The 8,933-nt window shown below is 46.3% G+C and overlaps 1 non-coding gene across 1 annotated transcript; it reads right to left on the bottom strand.

Annotated features, from left to right (window-relative positions):
* Positions 1 to 202: 202 nt before the first annotated feature.
* TRNAR-CCU lies at positions 203 to 275 on the bottom strand. The gene has a single exon. It is a non-coding gene; the product is annotated as a tRNA-Arg (tRNA).
* Between the last annotated feature and the right edge of the window lie 8,658 nt (positions 276 to 8,933).

The following is an 8,933-nucleotide window of genomic DNA, read 5'->3' on the forward strand; positions in this document are numbered from 1 at the left end:
CCAGACTCTCCACCAGTTGTTTAAATTGTTTCTCAAGATGTTCAGTTGGATTAAGTGGTTTACAAATTTAATCTTGAAGAAAATCTCTGCCGGAGCCCCCTGCCCTGCTCCAACGTGAACTGACTGCTCTCTGGACCTGTTGCAGCATGCGGGATCTTCGTTGCTGCGTGCGGGATCTTTAGCTGCAGCATGCAGGACCTAGTTCCCTGACCAGGAATTGAACCCAGGCCCCCTGCATTAGGAGCACGGAGTCTTAACCGCTGGACCATCAGGGAAGTCCCTGTCATCCTGAGGTCTGTCTCTCATTATTTCCCAGAGGAGTCCCTTCCCTCTTTTCTATGCTAGAGCTCCTCTTTCTGTATTAAATTATGTTTCTCTTCCTCGATTGCCTCTCTTGTTTTGGTGGAGCACGTTCTTTTGTAGTTGCCCAATAAAGCATGCATAAAATCTTGCAAAATATCTTGCAAAAATTCTTATCAAATACTGCCAAATTGCTTTCTGAAAGAGCTCTTAACAGTTTGCACTTCCCTCAGCGATATACGAACCCCAAACCCCTCCAGTTCTTTCATTTTTGCCTACCTGCTGGGTATAAAGTGCCAGCTCATTGGCACTTTAATTTGCCTTTCCCTGCTTACTATGAGATTGAGCATCTTTAATTTATGTATTTGCCATTTGGATTTACTCCTCTGTGAAGTGACTCTTCATACCCTTTGACATTTTTCTTTGGGGCTGTTGGTCTTTTTGCTGCCAATCTGTAAGGACTGTGCAGAACAAGCCTGGACCATTCATCTGCCATATTTGCAAATACAAATCATCTTTAACTATGCTGACAGTATCTTTCCATGCTTTCCCTTCTAATTTTACCATAGTCAGACTCATCTAAAAGATTTTTGGTGGCCTCTGGGCCTCTTTTCTTGGTTTAAAAAATTTCCCCCAAACCGTAGATTGTTAAGTCTAGTTTCCTAAGTTTTCTTCTAAGACTTTTATTAAGCCTTTAATTCATCCCTAATTTACTTTTACCTATGGTATGGAATTTTTTTTTTTCAAGTAACATCCTCTCTTTTTAAAAATATTTTTACCTATTTTATTTTTTTTGAATTTTATTTTATTTATTTTTTTATACAACAGGTTCTTATTAGTTAATCTATTTTATACATATTAGTGTATATACGTGAATCCCAATCTCCCAATTCATCCCACAACCACCCCCCCTCCACTTTCCCCCCTTGGTGTCCATATGTTTGTTCTCTACATCTATGTCTCTATTTCTGCCCTGCAAACTGGTTCTGTGGTATGGAATATTGATCCAGTTTTCTTTCTTTCTTTCTTCCAAATGGATAGCCAGTTGTGCTGGCACCTATTACTAAATAAACTGCCATCTTCTGGGACTTCCCTGGTGGTTCACTGGTTAGGGCTCCACCCTTCCACTGCAGGGGCCTCAGATTCCATCCCTGGTTGGGGAAACTAGGATCCCACAGGCTGCATGGCCAAAAAAAAAAAAAAGCCCTCTTTTGACTGATTTGAAGTTCCACTTTTGTCATGATTATAGATAAGACTCCGCCTGCATTGGCAGGAGGAGTCTTAACCGCTGTGCCACCAGGGAAGTCCCCCTGTGATCTAATTTTTCAAAGCTCCCCATTGGGGGCTGCATGTGGAGGCATTCATGTTTTTCTGATGTTTTAAGTCGTACTATTTTCTGAGGTTAACTCTTTATCTTTGTCCTTCTGCACATTTTTTTCTTCATAGAGATCCTGCATTTTCCCTCTTAAATTTATCCCCTGATAATATAAATGCAAATGAAATATTTTCTTTTTTCTATTTCTACCAATGATTTCTTACAGTATCAAATTATCTTATCTCTTCTTTTTCAATAGTAAGGATTTCATTTTTTAAATACTGGTGTATTTGATAGGCCCTCCAAAATACTGTTTTATTTTGATTTCAAGGGAAATAGCCTTAGTATTTAGAATGAAGTTTGCTGTCAGTTTTTGGCAAAGAACCTTTATCATAGTTCAGTAGTTTATTCCTTTTTAAAATTTCTTTTTAGTAATTTTTTTGAAAAAGCTATTGAATTTTTTCAACTAACTTTTCGACATCAATTGATACAATCACATTGTTACTATTCTTTAATGTGATGTAAAGAATTACATCGATCAATTACTTGATATTGAACCTGTCTTGATTCCTGAAATAAAGCTCTATTTGCTCAAAGCATGTTATTCTTTCGATATACAATTTTATTTTACTTAGCATTTTATTTAGAATGTTTGCATCCAAGTCATAGAGAGATTGGCCTACAATTTATAGGCTTGTGTTATGTCTTTTTTTATTGTTTTAACTTGTTTGCTGGTTTAGTATGTTTATCAGATTTTCATATTAAGGTCATGCTGCCTTCATAAAATAAAAGGGAGGGAATTCCCTGGCGGTCCAGTGGTTAGGACTCCGCCTTTCACCGTAGGGGGCCCGGGCTCCATCGCTGGTCAGGGAACTAAGATCCTCAAAAGCTTCACAGCAAGGCCAAAAATAAATAAATAAAAATTTTAAAAATAATATGGAGACTTTCCATCTTTTTCTATGACCGAGAATAGTTTAAGTAACATTGGAATTACCTTTATTTTTATCAATTTCAGCTATCTGACGATTCATCTTTGAAACTGTCAAGGCCTGGTGCCTTTACAATTTTATATGTACAAAAAAGGTAATGTAACATAAGTGTAAGTTTGAAGACAGAGAATGCCAAAGGCCCAAGAGCCAAATTAAGGTACATTTATAAATTACGCATCTGTGTCACCAGGGTTCAGCTTGGGCACATTTTTGGGGTGGGTTTCTCAGCTGTAAATAGATTTGTGTGAGGTTTAAATAAGATAAAGGCTGTGCAGTGTCTGCAGGTATTCCACAAACATGCCTCTTCCTTGTCCTCTTGTCCAAAGTCCCCCCTAACAAAAGACTGCACTTTGTTGTGTGGGCAAGGGGGAGCCACTGCTCGTCTTTGAGGTGGAGAGTCACCAGTAAAGCACCATAGGAAGGGTTTAGTGCTGGGAGGTGGATTTAATTAGCCTGATGTTACAGGTGAGGAAACTGAGGCACAGAGAGGGGAAGTTCCTTGCACAATTTCACACAGCTACAAAGTAACAGCCGGAATCCAAACCCAGGTCTTTTGGACTCCAGGCCGCTCAGCCACAGGATCTATCCACCCCCAAACTCCAGAATCTGGGAGAAACCACAAGCCCTCCATAGCCCACTGTACCACCAGCTTCTCGGGAGAGACAAGCATCACCCCCTTGTGCCCCGCACCTTTCGTATGCGCCCCCGCATGAGTCACTCGACGGAGCCAGAGTGAAAGAAGCCACCCCCTGGAGGAGTTCTCTGTGTGAGTGCATTTCGGGTTCTGTCTTAGTCACCACTTCTCTTGGTTTCCACCCCTCCCCCGACTGCCAGGAGCCTATGCGTCCCCGTGCGTCCCCAGCCAGGGCCGCCAGTGCCACCCACAGTGGGTTCTGGCCCCAAGTGTGGTGGAGGCTCGGTGGTGGGGCTGGTGAGGCTCGGTCCTGAGATGTGGGCAGGGTGGCTGGGGACACCTGGCCCTATAACCACTACTGTCTTCCTCAACCTAAGTGAAAGCATTGAACCTATCAGGCAAACGCAGCCTCAGTGCTAATAACAGCTGACACTTCTGGAGTGCTGACTTCAGCCAGGCCCTGCTCAAAGCCCTTTGCATCAATTAAGACATTTAATCCTCATAAAAGCCCATGAGGTACTATGGTCCCTATCTGATAGATGAGGCAACTGAGTCTCAGAGAGGGGAAGTGACTTGCCCAAAGTCACAGAGCCAGCCAGGGACACAGCAGGGAATCCAACTCAGGGAGCCTGTGGCCCGAGTCCACGGCCAGACTCACTACACAGTCCTTCCTCTTTGCCCTGCTGGCTTCCCCTGGCCCTCCCCTCCATGATCAGTATCAGAACCAACACCGCCCAAGGGCCGGGCAAGTCTAGGTCCCTGCCCGGGCCTCATCCTGTCCTTCCAGACCAGCCCAGCCAGAGCCCCTGAGAATGGCGTGCAGCTCCCCCAGGTTGCCAGGCTGCTCAGCCTCTAGGCCTTTGTAGGTGGTTTCCTTTGCTTGGATCACCCTCCTCCTTCTCTCCACTGGACCAATCCCCTCTCTGGTACAACTCAAGCACAGTGCACCTCCTCTGGGAAGCCCTCTGGGATATGCCCCCATGGAACCCTAAACTTCCCCTAATGAGTCCCAAATTTGGCATTTGCTTGCTGTGACCTTAGGCAAATTACTGAATCTCTCTAAGCCTCAGTTTACTGATCTACAAAATGGGGCCAATGATATCTCAAGGGGTTGTTCAAAGATGAAGAAATAAACTGGGCAACGTGCTTATGACAGGGCCCAGCCCAAGGTGAATGCTCATTAAATGGGCTCATTTTATGGCACTGAGTTGTGGACACTGGGTTGCAATTGTTTGTGTCTGTCTCTCCCACTGGACTGAGTGCACTACAAGAGAAGAAATCCTGGAGCACAGCACGGACCCCACCCTGAAGGACATCTCAACACATATCTGATTTATTGGATGAACGACCAAGGTCTAGCTCCCTGGCGGTGGGGCTGAACAGGCAGGCAGGGCTCATCCTGCGGGGGGCGGGGGACTGCCTTTTCCTGGTTGCGTGACCTCGTGCAAGTCACTTAAATTAACCTTTCTGCAACTGAGTGCCTCCAGGCCAAGTGGGGATAACAGTCGTCCTACCTCTAAGGACTCTTAGGAGGATTAACTGAATGGCTATTTATAAAGCACTTAAGGAGAGCTGGCCACGGCAATGCTGTATGAGGGTTGTTGGAATAAAAATAAGCAGCTGCATCCCCTTCAAGTGTCCGTATTTGGCCAGCTCCCACTCTCTGCCCCGGCCACCTCAAGGTCTAGGTCACAAGGAGCACTTCCCTGGCCACCTCCTCCTTCATGCAACTCCCTGGTTGTCCCATCGCCCTCAAGGCCCTGCCCCCAGCTGAGCCTCCGTCCCAGACCTGGGGCTGGGTGTCCTGCTCCATGCCAGGCATTCCGTGCAGGAGCAAAACCACAGAATCCAGAAGCAGAAGAAAACAGTATAAACTTGTTTTCCGAACCTAATTTTCTTGACTCTGACCCCCTGAACCCCATCAGCTCTGATGATATAATTGAGAGGGGTTCAGGGAAATCCAGTCCACACTGGTGATTTTTAGTCACGGTGAAGATTCTGAGTCCCAGCCATTTTATGACAGTGGTCACAAGATTCTTCCCCCATCACCTGCCTCTAAGCTGGGCCATGGAACCCAGGCCACAGGGCCACTGAGGGGTGAGTAGGAGCCCGATGACACAGGGGGAGAGGACAGGTCGGACTGCGCTGGGGCCCGGCTGGTGCTTCTGCCCCACCCCCTCCCATCTGCCCCGGGGAGAGGATGAGCGGGAGCGCTGTGGTTTCCCCTGCAGCTTCAAGGCTTTCTTCTTCGTGTTCACTGTTGCTGAGGCTTCTCAAGTCTCTGCTCGACGCCCGGTTGGCACCAGCCCTCAGCTACGAGGTCGCATCACCCCTAAGAATGAACCTCCCTGTTGGCAAGCACTCCAGCCATTCCTCCCAGCTTCCTTCTGTGTCCCCCTCGGAGACTGCAGAAAGTTCTGGAAGGCCTCTTCTCTAGGCATAGGCCATGGGATACCCCTGCCCCTTCCCCCAGAAATGCCCTCCCCTCCCCTCTCTGCCCCGTCCATTTCATGCCCACAGGTAGGCTTGTCGGATAAAACACAGGACACCCGGTTAAATTCAAAGTTCAGAAAACCAACAAATAATGTTTTAGTATAAGTATGGCCCAAATATTATATTTTTATTTGCCAAACCTGGCAGCGCAGCTTGTGGGGCTGGATTTGTCTGTAGGGACCTGGCCCAGCAAATCCAGCCAAGGAAAGGGTTGTTGGTCTCCCTCTCTCTCAAAGACCCCAAACTCCTCGGGGGACTCTTTTTCTGTGGCTCCTTCCCTTCCCTCTGCCCTCTTCCCACCCCATCCTTGCCCCTGGACACCCTGAGGGGAGGGAGGGAAGAAAACTCCTGCATCTCAAACTCCCCCTCTGCATCCCCTTTCCGGATGGGCTACGTTTCCCCTCTTGCTGGCGGGAGAAACCCTGTTCTCCCACTTGGCCACCCCTCCCTGGTCCCTTCTGTGTCACACCTGGCACAGTCTTTTGAACTGGCAGTTTGGGCTCTTTGTCTCCATTTCCAGCTGCCTTTGTGGGAGGTGGTAGAAAACAACACGTTGTTTGATGTCTCACATTAACAGGCCGCCACAGATCAACCCCTCCATGCCATCCTGCTCTGCACACGTCCTCCCCTTAGAGTCTCCCTACAACCTGCCCATTTGATAGATGAGGACACTGAGGCTCAGAGAGGTCAGGGCCTCGCCCCAGGTCACACAGCTGGTGAGTGGTGGGCTGGGGTCTCTTTCAAGGACTTGGGGCTGCCCACAGAAAACTCCCGCCTCCTCGGAGACCTGGGTTCCCCGCGGAGACTAGCAGGCCCTGTAGGGAGGGGCTGAGTTGCTGAGGAGGCTCCAGGCCCCTCAGCCCACGAGGTCTGTTCGCACAGGAGCTGGTGCTGCAGCCGCCCGGGGTGAAGCCTCATCCCACCCCCCGCAGCTGGGGCCGCGTGTGACATTTCCTCTCTGAGGATCAGCCACAGCCTCGGGGCTGGGGGAGAGGGAGGAAGAGGGGGCCCCTCCCACCCATGGGAACTCAGAGAAATCTGTCTGCTTGAGGCAGCCAGGCCCCTGCGTGTGGGGCTCAGGAGCGGGCAAGTGCCCTTCTAGAACGAGTGCCGCCGCTGGGCAAGGTCCCGGGAAAGTCATTTCGTGGCTCCAAGTCTCAGTTTCCTCATCCCCAATAGGATCAACAATACTTGCTACATCATAGACCTGAAGGAAGGATTAAACATGGCCTTAAATAATAAAAATAGGGACTTCCCTGGCGGTCCAGTGGTTAAGACTCCGGGCTTCCAATGAAGGGGGCTCGGGTTCGATCCCTGGTCAGGGAACTAAGATCCCACATGCCCACGGCGCAGCCCCCCACCAAAAAAAATGGTTCACACTTAGTATTATATGCCCTAGACTGCTCTAGGCACTTTACATAATATATTAAGTTATTTAATCCTCCCAACCAACCCATGAGGTCAGTCCTATTATTATCCTGACCTTGTAGATGAAGAAACTGAGGCAGAGGGAATTCCCTGGCGGTCCGGTGATTACGACTCCACACTTTCACTGCCAAGGGCCCAGGTTCAATCCTTGGTCGGGGAGCTAAGATCCTGCAAGCCGTGCAGCTCGGCCCCCCCAAAAAGAAGAAACAAACTGAGGCAGAGAGATGAAGTCACTCGTTCAAGGTCACTGAGGTCACAGTAATTCTGAGGGCTCAAGGCTCTTATGTGTAAACCACACAGCACAGAAGTGCTCAGAAAACCTCCACATCAGGAATCAATAACTGAAATGGCCCAGGAAGAGACAGATGTTAACAAATGGACCAAAAATCCAGAAACAGTCCTGGGGAATTTAGTATAAGATATGGCACCATTTCAGATTACATGATTATATATATAATCCATAGACAGAAAATATGGACTGTTTCATAAATGGCATTGGGACACGGTTTAGCCACCTAGAAAAAAAATAATGACTGCTCCATAGATCATACCTTACACCAGCATAAATTACATTAAAGATTTAAGTGGAAACAATAAAACAGCAACAATACTAAAATAAAGTCAGGAAAATGTTTTTATCTCAGTGTGGGAAAGGCCTAACTATGACAACAGAACCTAGGAGTCATAAAATAGGAGACTGATAAACTCAACTGTGTAAAAATACGAAATTTTAACAGCAAAGCCTAGGATAAATGATGATAAACGTGGTAAACAACAGGGGACAAAGATGGGTCCACTTTGTGAGATTCATCAAGCTGCACACTTCTGATCTAATAGTTTGCTGTGTATGTTGTACTTTAGAAAGTTTTTTTTTTTAAAGAAAAGTGACAAACTGGGAAAATATGTTTGCTCCTCATGTCATAGATGAAGAGTTCCTTTTCCTAATATATAAAATGTTCCTAGAAATAATAAGAAAAAGACTACTCAAAAAAATGGCGATGGACATGGGTCACAGAAAAGAGAATACAAATGACCCTTAAACACATGAAAAGATGCTCATCTTTTCTTATAATAAGAGAAATGCAAATTACAACTACAGTTAGATGTCAATTTTTAGCTGACGGTCTGGCAAGAGATTAAAGAGTTATATAGCACTGAGTTGGCAAGGATGTGGGGAGACAGGCGCTGTGGGATATTGCTTGTGGGAGTGTCAACTGCCCTCCTCCCCCGAAGGGGAATTTGGCAATATCTATCAAAATCACACTTGCTCGTTCATTTTGATCAAATGACTCCACTTCTAGGGATTCGTTATACAGAGATACTCCCACGTATAAGATCATTACTGCAACTCGATGTGTGCAAAGTAAATTATTGGAAACAATCTAAATGTCTGTCACTAAAGAACTAGTTAAGGTACATCCATATAATGCCAAACTACAGATCTGCAAAAAAAAAAAAAAGAACGAGCGATGTTTTGGGATATGCACCGAATAATCTCCAATACGTTGTTACATGAAAAAAGCAACATACGAAGAGCATGTAGAATTATACCGTTTATGTAAAAAAGGAGGGGCGGAGAATATGCACATTCATGTATTTGCTTATATGTGTGAGAAAAATCTCTGGGTAACATAACACCCACCGTGCCTTGGGTCAGGAACTTAGTGGCAGGGGATGAGGTAAGAGGGAGATTTTCCACTGTATACCCTTTAGTACCTTTGGGATTTTGAAGCACAGGAATACAATACCTATTTTTAAAAACATATTAAATTTT

This window comes from Balaenoptera musculus, chromosome 15, assembly GCF_009873245.2.
Source record: "Balaenoptera musculus isolate JJ_BM4_2016_0621 chromosome 15, mBalMus1.pri.v3, whole genome shotgun sequence".
In the NCBI taxonomy this organism is placed as follows: domain Eukaryota; kingdom Metazoa; phylum Chordata; class Mammalia; order Artiodactyla; family Balaenopteridae; genus Balaenoptera; species Balaenoptera musculus.